Raw genomic sequence first — 24,138 nt, forward strand, 5'->3', positions numbered from 1 at the left:
ATTCTGAACAGGGAGCATTTCTGTAAAGAGAGAAGGTGGTGCTGATTCCCAGCACATAAACCAGGTGAAGCAGGAGCAGCTAGAGGGTGAGCAGTCCTCTGAGGTCCTCGGTGACACCTGCTAGGTGATATCTAACGAAGCAGGATGATCATCATCTGTGACCATGGGTGGTAAACCAGGATTCAGGCTGTGACCTCTGGGAGACAGAAATCTACACTAGTGATACTTTGCTGTCTGAACAACGCCATCCACCCAGCGGCTCCTCCATCTGTGTGTACTGTTTGGCTGCCTCACTAGTTGGTTTTTAGTGGCCTTCTGGTCTTTGTGATGCAGAGTAGGAAGGCAACAAGTTCAAGGTCCTTTGCAAACTGTTTGCTTTGAAAATCCCCTGTAAGCTAATATTTCACACGTGGAGCTACCTGGAGCCTACACCTTGGTTATGAACTGCACTACTGAATACATGTACACCTATAATCGAGGCCTGACCTGGGCTTAGCAGCAGATTTACTAAAGCCTCCTATGTTCAATGTTATATACCTGAAAGTTACTCTATAACAATGATGTTGACTGAATTTTGCACAGTAAAATATACGTAATAGAAAGCTTATGGCAATTGCAAACATAATTTAAGCATGCTTTGTAGATTATTCTATGCCGCCAATGTTAGGAATGAAGCCTTCAAATAAATGCAGAGTACAGGAAAGGGCCCAGTAGATTAGACCATGCATGTGTTTTGTCATTTTATAGTTGTCCATTTACACACACACACACATGCACACACAAACACACGCACATGAACACACACACACAAGGTACAAAACTATACAAATAGATACATGTTATTTGCATAAAAGTCTCATGTAATGATTAAAAGTATGGACTCTGAATCCAGATTTCTTGATAAAATCTTACCTCTCTCTTTTATTAGGCATGTTATTTGGGGCAAATGAGTTTATTTTTTGTGTCTCAGTACTTTCCTCTGTAAACTGGAGGGACATATAACTATCAGGAGTTCAAATTTTATTGTCTATGAAGGCTTCAGAATGGTGCCAGATACATAGTAGTCACGGCCCCAAATTTTTTTAATTGTCATTTTATCATTAGGCCATAGTTGTTTTCTAGAAGGGATTATACAAAACCTCAGTAGATATTTCCTAAGGGAGAGGGCTTTCTGGGAACCTGAAGAGAACTTTGCCATTCTGTACTGTTTTGTATCTCTGTATTTGCTGATCTCTCTTATGGAATTTTTATTTTTATGACAATAAAGATTATCATGCAGCAAGCCTTTTATTCTTTTTCTTCCTTGTGCTTTATTTAAAAGCACACAATCTTATGTGATGGGTGCATGGATAGATAGATGATAGTTTATTAAATACAAATGGAAGGGATAATGAAATTCAGACTTGTGTTCAAAGACTGCTTTGCTCACGTGGCATTTCTCTTTTGCTTTTTAATTTTCACCCTATATATTATTGTGGTAGAGCTCCCTTCCCTTTGTACCCGCTGTGTCGTGACCCCTGATGTCATCCCTATATATTGGTCTTCCATTTCTTTGGATTATGGTGTGTGGTCATGCACTCTTCCAAACACTTGCCCTAAAGAGAAAGTTGTAAAATGAGGAGGATTTAAGAGGTCACATAGGTCACTTGAGAAGTTTTCTGTAAGACAAAGACTGTGCTCTCAGGAAGTTGCCTTCTGAAGGAGTTGGATAAGTAAACACAACTGCATGTTATAGGAGCAAACTGAGAGTGGGAAGAAGACTTAGGAGGTGCCATCTATTTTGGGATCCAAAGGAACAAGAGCAATGTGAACGGTCTTCTGTACAAATCTGAGAACAAGCTCTAGGTTGATCTTCCCTTCTTGATGTGTGCAGGGCTGCCCTGCTCTGTAGACTGAACTCTCTAGCTAGATAGCTGCCCGCCATAAGGCTCCAGCAAGTGCTTTCTTTTACGTGGCAGAGCAGAGGCTGTTTCCTGTTTTCATTACATCTCTTACCACCTTAGTGCTCAGGATACCCACCACTTCTTTGTTTGAAGACTTGCTCTGGTCTTTGAGATTTAGGCTCTGGAACTCTGGACTCACTTTGCCAACCACTTTGCAGTCAAGAAATGCCAGAGAGCTGAGGTGCCTCATAGCAGTGGGAGCTGGAATATAAATGCCCAGCTCCCTTGCTCCTCGGCTGGCACGACTGGCAAGGCATATGCTTCCCTGGACATAGACTCCAGTCACCCACAGTAGGCTTCCTTCTCTGATATCACTTTTCTGAGTCCCCTAATAGTGTTATTTGTCTTCCAGGAAAACCTCTTGCCTCAAATCCTTGTTCTAGCATCTGCTTCCAATGGAGGCCAAATGAAGACTCCTAGACAATCCTGGATTCACACATGGATTGATCACACACTCAGTGCCTTATGCTTTGCTGTGCCTGTCTGAAGTTGTGAGAACAGGGATCATATCTCAATTTCCTGTCTGCAGGACCTCAGTAATTATTCACTCAGTGAATTTCCTGGAGCTCTGCATCTTCTTCCAGGCAGAAGCCTTCAGCACAGGATGTTTTACCAAATGCCTGGCAGGAAGCAGATGAGAATGGGAAGCAATGTCCTAGAGCAGAGGGAAAAACAACCCGGGCCATTTAGTCCCAGCACAGATTAACCCCTGCCCACAGGTGAGGCACACACATTACTGGGATTCTATGTTTCTGCCTCTAAAGTGGGGATTAAATAGTACTTGCCATGATTTAGTGTCGGGAAAGTGCTTTGAAACTTTAGAAAGACTCTATATGATTAAAATAGTAGCTGCTGTTCCATCATTTAAATAATCTTGTTGGCAAGGATGATGCATTAATCATCACAGTGGAGTATTTTTATATTCTCTGAACATCTTTCATCTGAGAACATCACCATGGTTTATAAACATTAACTCAACATATTCCTCATGACAACATTCAGCCTGGCTCTTTACATGAATAGATAAACTGCACCCTGAAATGGCTAAACAGCCTGTCCCCAAATGTCCAGAACTGAGGGCAAGAGGTGGGTTACCACTAGGCAAGTAAGCAATCAAGAGAGAGCCCTGTATAAATATTTGGGTGGAAGGACAAATAGATTGGACAGCCAGACCCATGAGGAAAACAGCACTCTCCCTTCCTGTTCCTGCTCCCCATAAAAACAATCTAAGATCCCCAATGGGGTATCTGGGAAATCTTCCCTTGAGTAGCAGCTTGCATGACTATGAAACCCCTACAAAGTATTTCATGATTGCTTTGTACTCAGCAGCAACTGTCCATGCTTTCCAAAATGCCCGTTTGAATAGTTTTATATATTTGACACTGTATAGTTTTATGACAATAAAAGTGACTGTACCTTGGAGCCAGATGCAGAGGGAAGGCTGGCGCACCTTTATGGAGGCGGGCAAGGCCTGTGTTACAGGATGTCTGTTACAGCGGGACTCCATCCCTGTTATGGAATCTGCTCGACAAACAGGAAGGAACCTTCAGCAGGACTTGAGGGCTGCTTAGCATTTGGCAGATCCCTCTGCCAGGTCCTGGGTCACCCAACTGATGGGTGAGTGAGTTGTGGTCTCACTTCCTGACAGTCCCCAAAGAGCACAAAGGTCAATGACACCACCATGTGACATGCAAAGCACTTTGGAGCACTTGGCAGATTCGAAGCTTGTTCTGTGCCTGCTGTGTGATCTTGGGGAAATCACTTTACCCTTTGGCTGCTCAGTATTCAGCTATAAGATGAATTTTAGTGAGATCGGTGATCTTCCATCTGTGTCATGAAACGCCTATGTGCAAGGAGATTTCTTGGAGCAAACTAATGAGGTACCAAAGACAAAACACCAATGTCCCCAATCCATCTGTAACCAGTTGTCTTACCCTTCTCTATTCTGGACTTCCCGGCATACTATATTTGGATGGACATGGTAAGCCTTCTGATTCCTCCATGAAAGTACAAAGTCAGAAGATCACTGCTCTTGAGATCTACTTTTTCTATCTTCAAACACATAAAAGAAGTGGTTGGATAGCTCTGACAGCCTATGATTCTTTTACACCAGAGAAGAATGGAAGGGAACTATTCTTTTTTTTTTTTTTTATTTAAGGAGAAAAGAAAAAAAAAGTGAAAGGGTACAAGTTATACAGATTTACAGAAGAAAAAAAAATGAACAGTAGGAAATCACTAGTTAATGGATTACATATTGCCATCTTAAAAATAATTGTTCAAGTCACAAAATTAAAGCTTGTAGAGTGGACATTCCAACAATGATACTGCAAACAGTTCTGTTCAATGATCCAATAAAACTCTGTGATATCATTTTCTATCTTATACACTTAAATATACATGCAGTTATATAGTTTAGAGCACTTTCTTTTCCTCTCTTTTGTACAATGACTATTACACATTTTGGGTTTCATTGCTCCCACGGTTCTTATTGCTTTTTTGGAAGAGAGTAAAACCAAATGAGACATAACAGGACAGAATCGGTCAAGTCAAAAGGGTGGACATAATAGATAATATAAAAACATAATACAAGGTGATCATCAATGGTTACCATAATGCCTCCCGCTATCTCTAATAGAATTGCCTATATCATTAGTTATAATACAATTGAACAAAATAGTAAAGAACAAAACCGACAAAACCAACACATTGGAGACATTGTAGGTCTTCAAAAGTAGATAAAAGTCAACGAGAATGGGCGTTATAATGAATCTCATTATCTTCTCAGCTGATGCCTAAACTTTCGAACCTGATACTATCCAGCAAAACAGAATAGGGGAACATCAGTCAAAAACAAGATGGTGAGAGTAATACAGGGCTTCAAATCGAGATAATAGAAAGTCAAAGTGGGTTACTATATTATATCCTGCTATTTTTTCCCTTTAATTAAACGGATAAAAATAAAAAAGTAAATAATGGAGTGGAGATTGAGAAAAAAGAGGGCATAACAGCAAAACAGCGCAGATCAAAACATAACCATTTAAGCAGAATAGTGTTTCACCACCAGATAATTCCGACCTAAAAGTAGTTACCATATTGACTCTTTCCTTGAAGTCCTTGAGTACAACTTCATATACTGTAGCATTAAGAATATCAAAACAATGTAAAACCATTTAAGAGAATGACAGCATTACAGAGTATTTAGAATCGACTAACAGAAAATGAACAATGGTTTCTGTATAATCTCCTTGTCTTTAAAAGGTTTTTGCTTATACTATCGTACATAATAAAATCCAATAAGATACAACCTGTTTAGACCATTGGAGACAGAAGAACAAAAGCTAGATGAGACTTCAAAACAAGATGATACTAAATCAGTATTACCTATTAAGATGTCATTTTCTCTAAAATAGCTGTTCCTATCATCCAATCTTCTCTGTCTCATTTCTGTTGAGCTCTTTTTCTGTCAGTAGCTGTCAGTTTGTCTTCTTCATTTTGTTCTCTGCTCCATTCGTTGTGGCCTCCCCGCCACCATTTCTGGGTTCTTTGTATTTTTCTTTTTTTAGAATATCCTGCAATACTTTCTGTAGGGTTCAATTGGTGGTTGCAAATTTCCCCAGTTCCTCTTTATCCTGAAAGCACCTTGTTTTTCCATCAATTTCCAGGGACAGTTGTGCAGGATATCTCAATCTTGGCTGGAGATTATTATCTTTCAAAGCTTGAATTATTTCCCCCCATGCTCTTCGTGATTTGATGGTTTGTGCAGAGAAATCTGCTGTAATTCTGATGGGTGTTCCCTTGTAACTGGTCTGTTTCTTGTCTCTTACAGCTTTTAATATTCTGTTCTTGTATTGAATTTCTGGAATTTTTATTATTATATGCCTGGGTGTTGCTCTGTTTGGGTTGTAGGTAGCTGGGGTCCTGTATGCCTCATACATCTGAGTATCTTTACCTTTTGCTAAATTAGGAAAATTCTCCTGGATTATTTCTGTGAGTAGCTTTTGTAGTTCACTCGTTTGTGTCCCTACTTCTTCTTTTATGTTCTTAATCCTTAAGTTATGGCTCCTCTTATCATCTTCCAGTCTTTGTATTATTGCTGTTTGTTTCTTTGTTATTTTTAAGAAGTTTTTCATTTCATTCTCCCATATTACAAGTCTGCCCTCCAGCTCAGATAGTCTGTCCTTAGTTTCTTTCAAGCTGTTATGCCAGTCTTGGATAGACTTCTTAATTTCTTGATAGTCCCTTTGAACCTGCTTCACGTACTCTATGCTTTCTCTGTTTTCTCCATCAAACAATTCTCCCCTCTTTTTTTGTTCTTCCATTCCACCATCTGTTTTTTCCTGGGTGGTGCTTAGCATTTCTCTAACTATTCTGCATACTTCTAGCTTCAGGTCGTTGATAACTTCATTCCTGAATTGGTCTATGAGGCTCTCTATATGGCACTTAATGTCTATTGGTGCGGTGTCCGCTATTGCCTTTTTCTCAGAATTGGGGGCCGAGGAGCCTTTCTTGTTGCTTCCCTGCCCCATTTTCTCTGTTCCTTATAAAATGCAAGCTTACATAGGAGGCCCGGCTTCCCTGCCTGTCAGCCACAGCCTGATCAAATTGCGCTGGCTAGGTGTTCCCGCCCACCGCTGCGCACCAGGGAGTTACGGACTAGGCAGCCTATGCGGGAGTCACCCCTCCGGGCCACCGTCAGGCCCTGGGATCTGGGTTAGGCCAGCCTACCAAGTCCGCCCACAGCGTCACGCAGGCCAGGCACTTTTCACCAATCCCGTCCGAGAGGGGAATGTGTGGCTGGAGTCGCTACCGCGTCCTGCTCTTACAGGACTGCCCGAGCCCAGAAAGTCCTCCGCTGGAGTCAAACTGTGGTGGAGTGTCAGTTTCTCTCACTCACCTCGCCACCAGTCAGTGTACGCCTCCTTATCCGTCCTGTTTTCGACTCCGTTCGCAGACTCCCGTTCCCAGAGCTTCTGCGCGTCTCTCCTTGCCGAGCCGCTGTGGAGGCAGTCAGCCGCCGGGTGGTGGGAAACCCAAATCGCGGTTTCCAATGGCGCGGGGTCGAGCCTCCACACCGAGACTTTTCTGTTCCTATTTTAGCGCCAGGACTGCATTCCAAGTTGGTTTCTCTCAGCCCAGTTCGTTCCTGAGTCAGCAGAGCATATCTCTACCGGTTCATGTCTCCTTAGTCCGCATCATTCCTGATTTCTGAGCCGAGCCTTTCAGAGAGCCTCCGGTAGTTGCTGTTAACTATCCACCATGTTCTCCCGGAAGTCCCCGGAAGGGAACTATTCTGGTGCAAAGAGATCTCCTAACAAAACTAGTCGGTCAATCAAAGAGCTCCAAGAAAGCTTTGGAAAATCCCTCCCCTATACCTACCCCTACCTGTCGGGGTCGCTCCCGGCCGGCAGGAAAGACACACGACAAAGTCTGGCGGTGTGCAACCTTGTCTTTATTTGTCTCCGCGTGGGCCCCGCGAGGCCTCCTCTCTGCCACCAGTCCTTTCTCGCCGGTGGACTTTCTCTATCTCTCTCGTGCTTCTTCCTCGTGGCGGGAGAGGCATTCACTTTTATAGGGCAACAGTAGCCAATCAGTTCAAAGCGCGCGATGCGGGCTGACTGGCTAACATCAGCTGTTGCTAGGCAGACTATCTTATAGAGCGGGTTGTTTAAGTCGCCAGCGCAATCAGGGGGCAGGAAGCAGGCGCCAACTTGGCTCACTCGATGGGAGGGGTAATTTAGCTCAGGCTTTGCTCCTTTCTACAGGCCTCACGTCCGCCAAGTAAAGCGACCGGTGTCGGCCGCGGCTCCCAACACCTACCCTGAAGCCAGCTCCCGAAAGCCATCGAGGGCGCAATAGAAATTTCTGGGCAAAGACAGCTGCTTCCTTGTGTTCTGATAACTTAGTGATAGAGGACAGCTAGTCCAATGCCCTGCACCTCTCACACTGAGATACTTAGAGACACCTAAGACCAATAGTCTGTGGGTGCCTGCTGCCAGGACCATCCTGGAGACCTAGCGATGTGGGGTGTTGTCTCCATCTCCTGCCTTTCACTAGACATGGGAGAAGATGGTTTATAACATCTCAAAGCACATCGCATGGGGCTGGGCTCCTCAACCTTATACCCTGGCTGTGCCTCTTACTGGCTTTTGGATCTTGGGCAAGGTCCTTCACTTCTCAGCATCTCAGTTTACATGTTTATGCCACAAGAATAATAATAATGACAACACCTACCTACTTTTCAAGCTTGTTGAGATGATCAAATGAGTTGATACATGTTAATGCATGTAAAACATCTGTCATTCAGTCAACACTATAGAAATTTAAAAATATACCCAGTCACAAATGTACATAAGCACACACAAGTTTGTGTGCCATTTTATAAAGAAGGACAGGAGGGAGGAAGAGCTAATGTCATCCAGGGTCTGGGTCATGCATTTTTTCAATACCGTTTTTAATCTGTGCATTCAATATAAACCCACTAGTGGTTATCACACCCTAAATGAATCAAGAAAAAGAACTGAATTTGCCCTCCGATAGGCAATGGGTATAACTCAGAGGTTTTCTTCCCCCATTCCAGTGTCTCATCGTGCTTGACTCTCATTCCAGCTTTGTGACAAGTTGCCCTGAGTGGTCACCTGGCTACAGAAAAAGATACCTGCAGGGATCTCTGACTGACTCGTAAGGGCCAGCTTCAATTTTCAGGACTTTGTTGAGTTAGTTCTTAAACATGGGCACTATTAAGAATTAAATTATATAAACCTACAACTAAATTATATGTTTAAAAAGGGTAATAAAACCTTTCTTTTGGTACTGGCAATAGAACTCAGGGCTCCACACATGCTGAGTATATGTTTTACCACTGAGGCACACCCCCCAGCCCTTTTACTTATTGCACCATAATTATTTCGCTATATTTTATTATCAGTTATACTCTGAGGTTGCCTAAATCTATTGTACCAATGTAATGGGCACCTGTCATCAGAAAATCCAAAAGGTTCCCAAATCCACTGTTTTTGAAAGTAAATGTGTCATGACACAAGTGAAAACCTCCATAGCATAAAACCTTTTTATGCATAAAACTATTTAAGATATTGCATAAATTACCTCCAGACTCTATGTATAAGGTGCGTATGAAATCAATTTGTGTTTTGATATTATTCGTATGCCCAGAATTTCTCATCATATACCTGCAAATATTCCAAAATCCACAAAACATCTGAAATTCAGAATGCTTCTACTCCCATGCATTTGGGACAAGGAATAGTCAGCCCTGGTATAATGATAGGTTTTATATTCCTCTTGTCAAGAGTGACACTTTCAAAGGTGTCACACTGAAAACTTTAAAGGGGCTGTGCTTGAAATGTTCACACCACAGATACTAGTAAATGCTACAAGTCAGGCTTCTATTTACTTTCTTGTTGATTATGTAGACTTAAAAGAGCAGTAAGAAGCTAATAATATAGATAAAATCCAAAAATGTGCCCACATATTTATGAATTAGAAAAGGGAAACAAAAACTTTATTGTTCAAAGGCTTAGCAGATGCTATCATAAAGCCATCAAGATTAATATCATCATTAAGATACATTGACTGCATATGCCCTGTGATATGACGTGTTAGAAGGACATATTACTTTTGGAATATTCTTCATAAAACACACAAACTTTAAACAAACCCAAATCAAGACAACTGACCATTCTTTTTAGACAAGGTCAGGTTCATTCAGGATGGTATGGCTGTAGACTGACCATTCTTCCCAAAGTGTCATAATTATAAAAGACAAGGATATAGTGATATATGGTCATAACTCTGATAAGATTAATATGTGTAATCCTGAAGATCTAAATAAAGTGTATAATTTGGTTAATAATACTGTACCAGTGCTTATTTCTTGACTTAATAATTACAACTTAACTGTATACATTAGTCAGCTGTCCATTGCTATCACAAAATACCTGAGATAATTAACTGATAAAGATAAAGTTAAAAGGTTTATTTTGGTACATGGTTGTAGAGTCTGACCTATTGCTTTTAGGTCTCTGGAAGGGGTGCTGGTTAGCAATGGTAGGGAGCATATGATAGAGAGCTATCTAGGCTTCATCTCAGTCTGGAGGAATTTGTATCTATAATCCCAGGGGAAAGTTATTGGATTTCCAGTGAGTAATTTCCAATCTATCACTTCCAGGACAACCTATGGGGAGAGCAAAGACACATATCTGCAGTTGTGGGGAACCAAGGAGGTCCTAAGTCCAGTCAGAATCATGTTAACTGGAACAAAGGCCTCCGCCAGGGCTGAACCTGGGCTATATTAATTTGTGAAGCGGAGAGTGGCTTGGGGCTGAGTGACTGTGAGAATGGCGGGAAGCAGTGAGTACTGTGAGTGGGGCTAGGTAGGAGGCACAGTAGCATCTCTACAACGTGCAGAGAGAGGTTTGCGGAAAGACTACTGGGATTCCAGTAACAGGTAGCATCTAAAGTTGGAGGAATCTGCATAACATAGTTTGAAGAAGTATCTTAGTCAGTTGCCTCAGTGTTGTCTGCCCTTCCTGCCCTGGGATATCAGAGACTCTTTCTTAAGGCTCAGTCCCAGCTGACTGCTTGGCATCTCACAGCGTAGTTTATGCTTAGTGGTAGGGAGCTATAGACGGGGCATCACTGATCTGTCAGACTGCCTCGAAGGCTACCCATCAGCATCTCAGCTAGACCCATTTGCATTACTTAAAGCCAGTTCAGGGGGCAGAGCATTTTCCTAGCCTGCTCTGTATGCTTCAATACATGGAATGAGACGAAGGGTTAGCCAACATGGAGACACATGGTCTTCTTTCAGGAAGAGCCATCCTTGTGGACCTCCACAACATATGGTAGAGCAAACTGCTTTTCTCATGGCCAGAAAGTAAAGGAGGAAGAGACTGGGGTCCTCCTGGAAACCATTACACTCCCAGTGACATGAGGACCTCCACTGAGTCCCATCTCCAAAAGGTTCCTCTACCACCCGGTAGTGCCACCTGGGGGACCAAAACTTTAATCCACAGGCTTTTGAGGAGGGGCATTCAAAATCCAAACTGTAGCACTGTGTTTAACTTACTCCAAAAAACTCAGTGAAGTTGTCTTCTTGTGCTCAACATTATCCACTTCAGCAAACAGTCACCTCGCGTCATTGTTAAACGGGTAGGCTTCCAACCTGGTCTGTGTTATTTCACTTTTCCTTAGTGATATAAAAATACTGACCAATACTCATATCGGAAATACGTTCATGGGTCAATTGTAACCATAGGTTGGCTCTGGAAGTAAGACAGGCAAAAGCCAGCAAATTCACAATCTGTACATGAAACAGTATTGCTTGCATCAGCAATATCTATGTGCCACACCTCCTTTAGCACAGTAAAATTTATAATAAATATATATGCTGCTTTTTTCAGATTCAAGTGTTAAACATTTATCAGAATATCGCTGAATATCTGTGATAATCACTCATCTTTCTTCCCCTGGGCCTTCTTGCTGAAAGTTATTAAATATAGTCATTCAGTATTGAATCCACTGTTTAAATGCATTAAAAATTGGCAGAGAGGAGTTTTATTATAAACACTGTCAATGAAGTAATAGATACCTTGGTAAATCATCACATCATTTTTGCAAATATCTGTTTTCGTCCTCTAGCAGATTGTATTGGACTGAGTCTGGCAATCTACTTGTGATTTTGTTGACAGCCCTCACGCTCTTTTGGGCTGAGAAAAATGAGCCAAGTATCTTCCTCACACCTTCCTCCATGGCTGCTCATTAAATACAATCTTCACAGAAATCGTCACTGATAGCTTTCCAACCAGGTGGAAGTGTGGACATATAACATGATTTCCATTAATACAATTTTTGTTTTGTATTTATATTCATAACCTGTTGATCCACCTAGATAGACCTAAACTCTAAAGGACAAAATCTGTTTCATTCTGTAGTCATTTTCAGAGTTTGGAATTTTATCCATCTTTTTGGCTGAATTTTCACAGCTTGTTCACTCGGACCCAAGTCATCTGTTTCGATGTAAGGTGCAACCTTGCACCCACACTGCCCAGGCTTTGGCCTGTGGGACACAGTTGCCTGGGTCCACTCTTTCCGGTCATCCCTCTTGTTCTGCCTGGAATAGCTTCTCCCTTCCTCCTCCACCCAAAGGAAGACTTCCCTCTTTCCAGGCACAATGTCAATTCTTTGTCTTCATGAAATTCTCCATAAAGGCTTCTGCAAAATTCCTTCTTACAATTCCTGTATTGTTCTTTGGGGTACTGTTCATTTGGACATTATTAGATGTGTTGGGTTGTATGCGCACAGTGTGTGTGTGTGTGTGTGTGTGTGTGTGTGTGTGTGTGTGCATGTGTGTGTTTATGACTTTAAATCTCTAACAATAGAGACTACTTTCTGTCTTGGTAGCATAAAAATACTAACCAATACTCATATTGGAAATATAATTACTTGTCATTTATAACCATAGATTGGCTGTGAACTATAAGACTGTCAAAAATCAGCAATCATGTTCTATATTAATTAGTTTATATGGCTTGTATTTGCATTTGTATATGTACAGCATATCGTATGTTCTTCTACAGAGCATCCTTATGTTAGTATAAATTCAACAAATATTTGTTGACTGCTTTCTGAAACAAATGGCAGACCCAATTGAAGTTTTATATTTGCAGACTTTCTTCAAAATCAGCCTTTCACCATTAGGCAAATTATTTGTCTCTAGGAACTTCTTACTTCTGGGGTTTTGGAAGAGTTAATGTCATGATAATCTGTATTTGCATGAGTCCTTCACCCCTTGCTTTGATTGCTAAAAACAACAAATAAATCTCTCCCTAAGAGCTCAATGCTATGTTACCCTAAGGCCCACTCAGCTCCATGCTGTAAATCCTTGTCAATCCAGTGCCTAGCGCTCTGCCTGGCTCTTCATAGAATCTCAGAAAATGGTGTAACTGCCACCCAGCTCTCTGACAACCACAACACAGCTGTTAGATCACTCTGAAGAGTTTAGAAATTATTTAGCCACTAACATAACTGTGTCTCCAGGTTTTCGTCTTAAATATCTTTTGCAGCTTTCTTGATTTTACCTAAGTGTAACCCAGCTAAGACAGTACCCACCACTCAAAAGAATCATAGTGCTTGGTGAGCAAACCGAACACTCAGATTTTGCTCTGCTGAGGTTCTTTCTGGGGAAGGGCAGGCTGATGGCAGGAAACTGTTTGCTTAAGGGCCACTGGCAACTGCTGATGTTTACAAGAATTTGTAATGTAGGGTGATTTGATTTACAGAAAATTTACCTTCAAAAAAAGCTGGATGAAACAGGTTCTATATTACACTTGTATGTGTTGTCCCAAATGGCATAAATTATTTATCCTGAGGCGATTAGCTCAGAAGCTGAGCAGCACACAGGTGTTTTTTACAGCAGCTTGAAGCATGGAAGCCACGGCTCCCCTCTGCTCTGGGTAATACCTGATATACTACCAAAGTTTGCCAAATTGGAAACTTTGGAAATAATCATTTTTGAACATTTCTACCTGGTTCACACTCTAATTCCATTGTCTAAAACATAAACTTCATCAATTTCATTGCTTTCTTCTTTGATCTTTATCATTCCCTACCTGGCACTAGCTTTGAGTTTAAATTCTCATTTTTCTAGGACCTTGAGGGGCATTATTAGGATTTATTTCTTTGAGCTTGCTCAGTTTTCATGGTGTGGGCATTCAGGGCTGTAAACTTCGTTCTTAGGACTGCATTCATTGTTTTCCTCCTAAATTTGGTATGTTGTACTGACATCATCATTTAGTTCTAGAAACTCTTATTTCATCCTTGGTTTCTTCTGTAATTAATTAGTGAATGAAATAAAACTTTGTAAGATTTTAAAAACAAATTAAAAAGAAACTCCCTCTTGAATGCTACCACTAGATGCCGTGGGCTCGGAGCTGGTACGAGCTGGCCCTCAGGTCCCCTGCTCTTTCCTGGGGTGACACTCATCACCACTGCTGCCTCTGTTCTGCTTCCACAGGGCGCCCCTGGGTCTTGGCTCAGGTCCTGCCGCATGAGTCCTTGTCACTGCACACTGCAGAGCTCCCCACACTTGGCATTTTCCCTGTGGGTTTCTTTCCTTAATGTGGACCCCTTTATCCCTCTCATCTATAGCTAGACCAACAAGAAAACAGTATGATGAAGAAAAGCAGAAGAGCAGCTCCTCTGCAGGGCGGGACACAATCTAATTTGCTGCTCGGGGCTGCCTGGTTGTTGAGCAAGGGTGAGGCAAGTCTGCTGGTCCCTTACACAATGCAGGGCACAAGTCTGCGGAGGACTCACCGGGTCGGTCCCTGTCCCGGTCCTGGTCATCCAGTAGGGACTTGTCCACAAAGGGCAAATGGTAGCAGGTCTTGGTTCATTCCAAAGGCTACTGGTGAGTTATGTTTTCTTGAACCACATGCTTAAGCCAATTCCTCTGCCTATGCAGCTATAATCCAGACCACATCAATACTTAAGGAAGGAGGGATTTTCTTGATTTAGCCATGGTAGCATGGGACTTAGTCACAATACTCACAACTTAATCACAGCTGTGCTGCATGACTGGACATGAGCTGTTCCTTGGGATGACTGGACTTTTACTGGGAAAGAGTGTAGATCCTGGTACGGGGAGTTCTTTCCTGAGCTATAATTTGAGAAGCTTGCCTTCTAAAATCTACCTTTCCTATTCTGAACACCCACCTGCTCTATGCAAATCTCTCTCTCTCCCCTGTAGCCAGACAGCACTGGGTAGTGCTGTCTGGAGTTTTCCTTCTATCATTTGCTACTTATTGGAGTTGTTGTAATGTTACTATCCTTCCTAAAATCCCTACCCTTCTAGAATGGCTGAATAACTGCTTTTTTTTTTTTTTTTTTTCAAGAAAAATCAATATCTACCGCCACCAGAAGTGGAGTAGGGAGCAGCAGGACAAAAGGCTACACTTCAGCTGAGCAGCAGGGTCACTTGTGTGACCCCGGAGGTAATGCTTTCTGCTTTGGTTTGCACAAAGTTCATGAGGCAGGCAGAAGAACAGGAACCCACATAAAACCAGATGCTCCTGCCAGGTGAGCCCTGGACTCAGGGAGCAGCCACCAAGCTCCAGGCAGTGTTGCTGATCCAGGGTTGTGCTCAAGAGAAAATAAGGGTCTCACTTCAGGAGTTAGGAAGAGCAGAGGGCTGCTCAGTCCCAGGCAGGAGAAGCCCGTTCATTCCCCACACTTGGGAACTATGTAATTTCTGTCTCTTCCATTGCTCAGGGAACTGAAGGGCAAAGAAAGAAAAAAGAAAAAAAAAGAAAAGAAAGAAAACATTTTGAATCCACGAGGTCATTTTTTGATTGAGGTCAGAGAAACGCAATCCCTCCATAGTCTACAGGATTTGAAATGGTCTGATATTTGCCAATAGTTTTCTAGCCCCACCTAAAACACACACGCACGTGTGCGCACACACAGACACACACATTATTGAAATATATTTTACATACATTAAATGTATCCCCTTAAAGTAACAAGTTTTCCACAGACCCAAGAGATAGGGGCTTGAGGGGAGCTGGTTTCAGAATGATTCTGAGAAACACACAAGCTGGGTCTCCCAAGTGGGTGTTCACAGGAAGGGTTTGTGCTCTATGAGAACCTAAGGTCACCGCTGATCTGACAGGAGGTGATGTAATGGAGAGCAGCTGCGAATCTAGATGAAGCATCACTCACCAGCCTGCTGCCCAGCTCCTGCTGTGCAGCCCTGGCTAACAGGACCCAGGCTAACAGGACCCTGGCTGGTGCCCCTGGCTCAAAGTGCAGTGACTTTTGTATATTCACTGAAAGGTGCAGTTAGCACTGTGGTCTGTTTTAGAACACTTTTATCGCCTCAGAAAGCAACTGCACTGCTCAGCAATCATAATCCTGTTTGCCCGTACTCCATGTCTAAGCAATCACCCAACCACTTTCTGTTATTATGGATTTACCAGTTCTGACCAATGCGACCTCTTGAGACTGGCTTCTTTTTACTTGGTAAAATGTTTGCAAGCATTGTCTGTATGGATCAGCCCTTCTTTACTCTGTAATAATGGGTTAATAATATCCCATAGTGTGGATAGATCCCATGTTGTGTATTTGTTCACTGTAGCATAGACTTTTGTGTTGTTTCCATTGTTTAGCTGTTGACCTCGTTCTGAACAAGCATGTGCATTTCTTTGTATGAATGTAAGTTTTCTATTATTGTGGATAGAAATTGCTGAGTTATACTTTGGCTTTTTGAGAAACTGTCAAACTGTATTCTATTTATTTATTTATTTTGGTACTAAGGATCAAACTCATGACCTAGTGATTAGCCAGGCAGGCACTCATGCCGTTGAGCTAAATCCCCTGCCACACTTTACATGATTTTTTTGTTTTGTTTTTTGTTTTTTGTTTTTGGTACCGGAGATCAAACTTGTGACCTCATACTTGCCAGGCAGGCGCTTACACTGCTGAGCTAAATCTCCAACCTTGTCAGACTATGTTCTAAATTTGCTGTATCACTTGACAACCTCACCAGTGATGTAGGAAGTTCCAATTTTTTCACATCCTGTCAGCACTTATTATTATCCTTTTTTTTATTTTAAGCAACCATGGTAGATGTGCAATGGTAGTTCATAGTCCTTTCGATTTGTGTTTATTTTGTAGTTAATGATCCTGAGGATCTTGTGTGCTTATTGGCTATTTATATGTCTCATTTGGGGAAATTCTATTCAACTCCTCTGTCCATATTTTTAAAAGTAGTTATGTTACTTTCTAATTTTGTTCATTCATAAACGAGCCTAACAGTTGTAGGAGAACATTTTTGCATGGTGGAGTGATACAAATAATGGAGTTTTTAAAATGTATTTGGAGTTTATTTCAAAATAGATTTTTTTTTAGAGCAGCTTTAGGTTCATAGCAAAATTGAGCAGGCAGTATGGAATTTCCATGCATTTTCACACATGCAAGCCTCCCTCACTACCAACATCCTCTAAGAGAGAGGTACATTGCTATAACATAGTATCATCACTCAAAATTTACATTAGAGTTTACAAAAATATCATGGTGTATATCTACCATTAGAATATTATGCACAGTAGTTCCCTTGCCTTAAAAATCTTCTGTGTTCTACCTTTTCATCCCTCTTTCTCCAGCCCCAGAACTTTCTACTGTCTCCATAGTTTTGCCTTTTCCATACTGTTATATCATTACACTCACAAAGTAGATAATCTTTTCACTTTGGATTCTTTTTCTCAGTAACGTACATTTACATTTCCTCCATGTCTTTTGATGGCTTGATAGCTTATTCCTTTTTATTTCTGAATAACATTCTATTAACTAAGTGTACCACAGTTTATCTCTTCACCTCCTGAAAGATTTCTTGTCTGCGTCCAAGTTTTGGTAATGGTAAATAAAACTGCTATAAACATCATATGTTTTTACATGTCTTTGGGTAAATGTGTTTTCAGTGCATTTGGGTGAATACCAAGGAGTGTGATTGCCAGGTTATATAAGCGCATGTTTAGTTTTATAAGAAACAGCTAAACTGTCTTCCAAAGTAACTGTACTATGCTGAATTCCTGCTAGCAAAGATTGAGAGTTCCTTTGCTTACCACCTTGGCGGCATTTGATGCTGTGCTTTGGATTCTGGCCATTACAGGTGTGCAGCGGTTGTTAACCCACTGTTGTCGGCACTTGCAATTCTCTAGTGACCGTGCTATGGGGCACCTTTTCATATGCTCATTAGCCATGCAGATATTTTCTTTGTGAGGAGTTTGTTCAGGTATTGTGCCTATTTTTAAATTAGGCTGTTCAATTTCTATTGTTGAGTTTGGAGAGTTTCTTGTATCCTTTGGATAAATTTCCATTAGGTACACTTTTGTAAATGTTTTCTCCTATCTATGTCCAATCTTCTCATTCCTTGACAGAGTTTCACATAACTGTTAATTTTCATGAAATCTAATTTATCAATTATTTCTTTCTTGGATCATATGCTTTATGCTGTCCCTGAAAAATCATCCACACACCAAAGGTTATCTAGATAGTCTCTTCTGCCTTCCAGAAATTTTATATTTTAGTCTTTTCCATTTAGATTGATGGTCTATTTTGAGTTAACTTTGTGAATGCTGCAAGGTTTGTGTCGATTTTTTAAAAATTGCTATGGAATGTTGTACATTTTCTTATGGGGTTGTTTTGGTTGTTTTTAATTATTAAGTTGCAAAAAATATACATGTTAGATATGTCTCTGTGCTGATATATGACCTGAGAATATTGTCTCCCATTCAGTGGATTGTCTTTCCAATTTCATGATAGTGTTTTTTGAAACACAGAAGTTTTAATTTTGATGAAATTCAACTTGCCTATGTTTTCTTTTGTAACGGAAATTTGGTGTCATGTCTAAAAAATTATTACCTGATCCCATGACAAATTTACTCTTATGTTTTCTTCTAAGAGCTTTACAGTTTTAGCTCTTTTATTTAGACTAATCATATATGCTTTGAGGGATTTTGTTTGTTTTGGGCTTTTGGGGGGGGGTGTTTGTTTGTTTTTTGTCTTTTTGAGACAGGGTTTCATTATACAGTTCAGGCTGGCCTTGAACTCACTTTATAGCCCAGTCTGGCTTTGAACTCACAACAATCCTCTTGCCTTAACCTCCCAAATCCTGGGATTACAGGCATGTACCACCATGCCGAGCCTAATTTTTGCAAATGATGTGAGATGGAGTCCAGTCTCATTCTTTCACATGTGGATATCCAGTTGTTCTGGCACAATTTATCAAAAAGACTATTCCTTCCTCGTAATTATCTTAATACACTTGTCAAAAATCAAGTAATCAATTAAGGTAAACATGTTTAATTGTGGGCTCCCAGTGACACTGCATTGATCTGTATGTACCAGGACCATACTGTCTTGTTTACTATAGCTTTTTAGTAAGTTCTGAAGTTGGAAAGTATGTCTCTGCTTTGTTTTTCATTTTCAAGATGTTTTGATTATTGCAAGAATAATAGTTTGGATCAGCCTGTCAATTTCAGCAAAGAAAGCATCTGGGATTTAAATAGGGATTATGTTGAACCTGTAGTTTGGGGAGTATCACTATCTTAATAGTAATCTTCCAGTTTGTGAACATGGGCTGCTTTTCCATTTATTTAGATCTTCCTTAATTTTTTTCAACATTTTGTAGTTTACATTGTACATATCTTGTGCTTCTTTTGTTTAATTTAGTCTTACATATATTATTGGTTTTGGTGCTATTGTAAATGAAATTGTTTTCTTAATGTCATTGTTGGATGATTTGCTATAGAATTGCAACTGACTTTTATATATGAATCTTGTATCCTGAAACCTATCTGAACTCATGCATTAGTCCTAATAACTCTCTCTTAATCTCTCTGACCCTTTCCATTTTGTACTGTTTTCCTCCTTGTCTATGAACTATTCTCTCTCTGTAATCTTCTTGCAGCTTCTCCAAAATGCTAAGCTCTGTCTCGTGATAGGGTCCTTATGTATTCTGTTCCCTGTCTGTATTTCACCCTTATTTTGGAAACTTCTGCCTGATTAACTCATCCTTCAGCTCTATCCCCATGAGCTGCCACCACTTCAGTCTATATCTTGCCCCTTTGTGCAAGCAACTACAGTACTGTGTTTCTCTTTACTGTTTACCTCAGTTTGTCCCCTCATTTACCTTACACTCTGGCTAATATTGTTTTACCCAAAAGAATATAATCCCCTGTCCATTTTTCCACACAAGGATAATTTTTGGCACCTACATAGTGCCTGGCACATAGTGAATACTTAACAAAGCATTTGTTAAATGAAAGAAAATATAGCCATTGTAAAAAATTATAGCCATTATTAAGAACTTTGGGTAAGGCTAGTGGAAGGAATTGAAGGCATGGTGCATAATAGCTACATAACTGATCTGCCCTTCTGAGGAATTACATTCTAGAATGGAATGTGATTGTCTTATGAGAGGAGGGCCACTGAGCGTGACACCAGTTATGTGTATTTTTGTATTGCTTCTCCCTGTCTGGTGATGGGAAATTGAGAAAGGAAAACCCAGATATCTGAATCATTTGCAAATGAATAACCTCTGTCTGACTTTTTATTTGCACCTACCTTGCAGGATAAAGGGGGTTTGAAAAGGCTTGTTTATTTTTCTTGCATAATTCAATCACTCTGACAAACATAGGGAAATTCCCAACCAGCAGACCTAGTGACTAGCAAGAAAAATATTCCCCTGGAACTCTGCAGCAGAAGACTCTTTGTGTGCCAGCTCCCCTGAAAGAATGTTCGGGAGTCTTATAATTACTGGGTTCAACTGTGATGTTTTCTGGCACCTTAAGTCCCACGGAATCAGGTGGAAGGTTAGGAATGATAGAAAACAAAGGGAAGATAACCTGAAAGTTTTGTAAAATGGAATCAAGATGAGATGGTGTGTGATTTCCTGGTGGGTGATGGATTTCCTATCCAATTCTAGATATCTGTATTCCAATAGTCAGAGTAGACAGAAGGAAAATGTTTGCATTTGAGAATTTCGCATGGTGCTATATTTTAGGTAATCCTTACACATCTGAAATGGGGCTTGGTTTCAGGTGTTTGAGATCTTTTAAACATAGGAAAACATTATATTATGAAGCTACAAGACCATTATAGATTTTGTCTTATGTATCTCCATCATCTGACCCAATATCTGACTCAAGGGAAGGGCATCATGAAAATCAAGCAAAATGTTTTAAATAAGCCTGTGTGTACCAAGCTAATTTGCAAATTCACTTCCACAATCCAGTTAACTAGGGTCATTTCCTTTTTTAATTTTATCCCAGCACTCATCTGTCCTTTTTGTCTCCTACAGCAAAGGGTAGAAATATTTAGAGGTTTTAATTTTTAGTTACTTAAGATGGCGAATTAATTATGGATGCATTTCAATAAATAAATAAAATCATTGCTTCACTGTTACTAAAATAAAATTTAAAATGAAAGATGGCTTACTAGGTATGACTTTTAAATGCCTTGTCAAAGGAGAGTTTAACATATTAGAAGTTTGTATTGAAACAAAAAAATGGAAGAGGAAGCTTATAAAAGTACAATACTCCAGGATTCATATTCTTTTAGAATCATGTATTCAGGCAAACGCCATAAAAGACCCTACCGTCTCTTATTTTTCTCCCTGTCTCACAATACCTCTCTGATAAAAGGGGAACATGATCACAGTTTGGATGCCTTTCTTCCACACCCTGTCATTGGCTGAGGTTTCTGAGTAGTCACAGGAAAGTTTCCAATTGCTGCCTAAGAAATTATTGCTAAATGGTGACAGACCACTGAGTCAGGATGGCTTTACTTGAGCTTAATAATGTGTTAAGTTCGATGCAAACTGTTACATATTTAAATGGGTCAAGATCGTTGGACTTGGACTTTCTTCCTGAGATTTCACCTACTCCCCAAAACTGTTCACCAATATTTAGATGCTGTTTTGGCTCCATAAATATTCATTGCTCTTTGCCAGACATACTCTTTTAGAATCTGTAAAAAGAGCGGTGAGTAATGGACACATAAATCTCCTATACATGGAGCTTATATCCTGGGAGAGCTTATTATTTTTCCCCTGGTCAAATGAAATAAAAACAGTGCATGTCTCAAAGCCTGCTGTTAGGATCCCATAGGGTCAGAGAGGGTGTGGAAGGAAAAGATAAATGACCCCTGGCTTTTCAAGGATCTTGGCTATATGTGGATTTGTGCAAAAGTCAAGGAGAATGCATTAGAGATACAGGAATGTGTGCATGGTGTGCAATGTGTGCATGTGCGAGGAAGGAAGCAAGAAAAAGAAAAAAATGCTGAAAACATGAGTGAGAGGAAAAACACAATCTCAAGGGCTTGGGAGAGATCCGCTTTGATCAGGGAACAGAACTGTGACTCCAAATGTCACAGGAAGAATTTTGAGTGGACTGGTGGGAAGTGTGTTTTACAGCCAGCCCTAGAGAGGTTTCATGTTGAGCTGTTAACAGTTTTCCATGGTAAGAAACTGAAACTTTGCAGGGTAATGTGTGATGCCTTTGAGACATTTCTCTTGCTGTGTTATTTGCTAGGCAGGTTTGACATGGAAGTAATTTAAATATCTGTAAAAACAGAATTCATATCAGTGCGTCTCAAAATACCTGCATATTTTACATACTCCTAGGCTCTGTACCAGATGCTTCAAAACAGAATCTTTGGAAGGTCTTCTCTGAAAGCTGCTTTTTTGGGGGTGGGGGGTGGGGATGAGATAGATAGAACATAAAATTCAACATGTGAGCTAAAGTGTAACTTCAGTAACACTTAGCACATTCTCATTGAGTAAAATCATCACTATCTAGTTCCAAAACATTTTGTAGTCCCAAAAGGCCACGGAATACCCAATAAGAAAATGCTTCTCATCCCCTATCCACTTAGCCTCTGACAAACACCAGTCTGCTTTTAGTATTTACAGATTTGCTGATTCTCAATAATTTCTATAAATGTCTATGAGACCTTTGGAGTCTGGCTTCTTTCACTTAGTATAATGTTTTCACTATTTGTTCATTTGTGACATACCTCAGTGTTTTATTTATTGCCAAACAATATTTTCTAATATTATAGATCACATTCCATTTATCTAATGATGGACATTAAAGTTGTTTTCTCCTTTGTTTCATAAACAGTATGTTTATGATCATTTGTGTACCAGTTTCTATTTGAACACATGGTTTTCATTCTTTTGAGAACATTCCTAGAAATGGAATTACTGATTCATATGGTAACTCTACATTTAAATTATTAACATCCTCTTACATACACAGGTTGCACCATCTTACATTCCCATCAGCAACACAGATGGTTCTAATTTTACTCCATCCTCATTGGCTGTTACAATATTTCTTTTTTATTATGGTTATTCTAGTGATTGTGAAATAGTGTGCATTCTAGTTTTGATTTCCACTTCCTTAGAGATTAATGACATTGAGCAAAAGCATCCTCCCATGTGCTTGTTGGCCATTTGTACATCTTGGGAGAAAATTCTACTCGGGTCCTGTGCTCAGTCTTTAGCTGGGTTGTTTACTTTTTCATTGTTGATTGGTAGGAGTTTTTGTATTTTCTAGATATTATACCCTCGCCAAAAATAAGAAATACAGATATTTCTCCTCTTCTATGGGTTGTCTTTTCACTGTCTTGATTGTGATCTTTGAGGAACAGAAATTTTTTATGAAGTTTGATTACTTATTTTTTTTTTTTTGCTGTTTGTGGAAAAGCACTCAAATTAGTATGACTTTAATAATTATGGTTATTGCACTAAACCAACTAATCTTTACCCAGATACTATCTGAGAGGCTTATAAAATTTCTACTATAGATTAAAAAACCTAATACAAATATGACTGAACCTCATGGCATTTCAGATTTTGAATTTTCTTGCATTTTGGAATACTGTCATGTACATTAATTGCATACCTGTCTTGGGACAGGACCCAATCTAAACATCAAATTTGTATTTCACACACATAGCCTGATTGTAATTTTGTACAATATTTTCAGTGTGCCTACATTTTGACTGTCACTTGTCACCTGAGGTCAGGTGTGAAATTTGCTACTTGTGGCATCATTTCAGTGCTCAAAAACTTCAGATTTAGGATCACTTTAGCATTTAGATTTTTAGATTAGTGATAATTAACCTGAAAGTAGGTTTATTATAGGTGTATATATCTAAGAGTATCAAATAAATCATATACATCTTAGTCATCTGTGTCCTTTTAAGTGAGAATATATGTTTACTAGTCTAAGTACTGTTTTTTTTTACTTTTTATTATAAATAAATTTCATGCATTACTTTGAAGGGTTAAGCAGCCATGAAGAACATTATAGAGCTTTTAGCGATACAAACAGCTCACAGCACTAAGTTAAAGCAAAAATCAAAACAAAACTTGGAAGCACAATCTGTTTAACCATCGTTACACACTATTGAAGTTTCATTGGTCTAAACAGTTTTACATAATCTGTTTGTATTACACATTCATTTCACTCCCTGAAAATTTATTGAGCAACTACAGAAGGCTGGACAAAGAGCCAAGAACTAAGAGAAGGATAAAAAGACGTGTTCTTGGTTCTTGTGGACCTCACAGTCCTTGCAGGAAATAGGAATGTGTCAGCAGAGAAGACCACAC

General features: G+C 40.0%; 1 long non-coding RNA gene across 1 annotated transcript in view; it reads left to right on the forward strand.

The window, feature by feature from the left end:
* LOC106028083 (uncharacterized) overlaps nt 1-24,138 on the forward strand; it is a 133,933-nt gene that overhangs the window by 25,474 nt on the left and 84,321 nt on the right. Inside the window, exon 2 of the long non-coding RNA XR_001201698.2 lies at nt 14,855-14,953. This is a non-coding gene — a long non-coding RNA (uncharacterized LOC106028083). The remainder of the gene's footprint in view (nt 1-14,854; nt 14,954-24,138) is intronic.

The sequence above is a fragment of the Cavia porcellus genome, unplaced genomic scaffold (genome assembly GCF_034190915.1).
Source record: "Cavia porcellus strain 051 isolate PalLab524CR breed Dunkin Hartley unplaced genomic scaffold, mCavPor4.1 scaffold_1, whole genome shotgun sequence".
NCBI classification, from domain to species: Eukaryota; Metazoa; Chordata; class Mammalia; order Rodentia; family Caviidae; genus Cavia; species Cavia porcellus.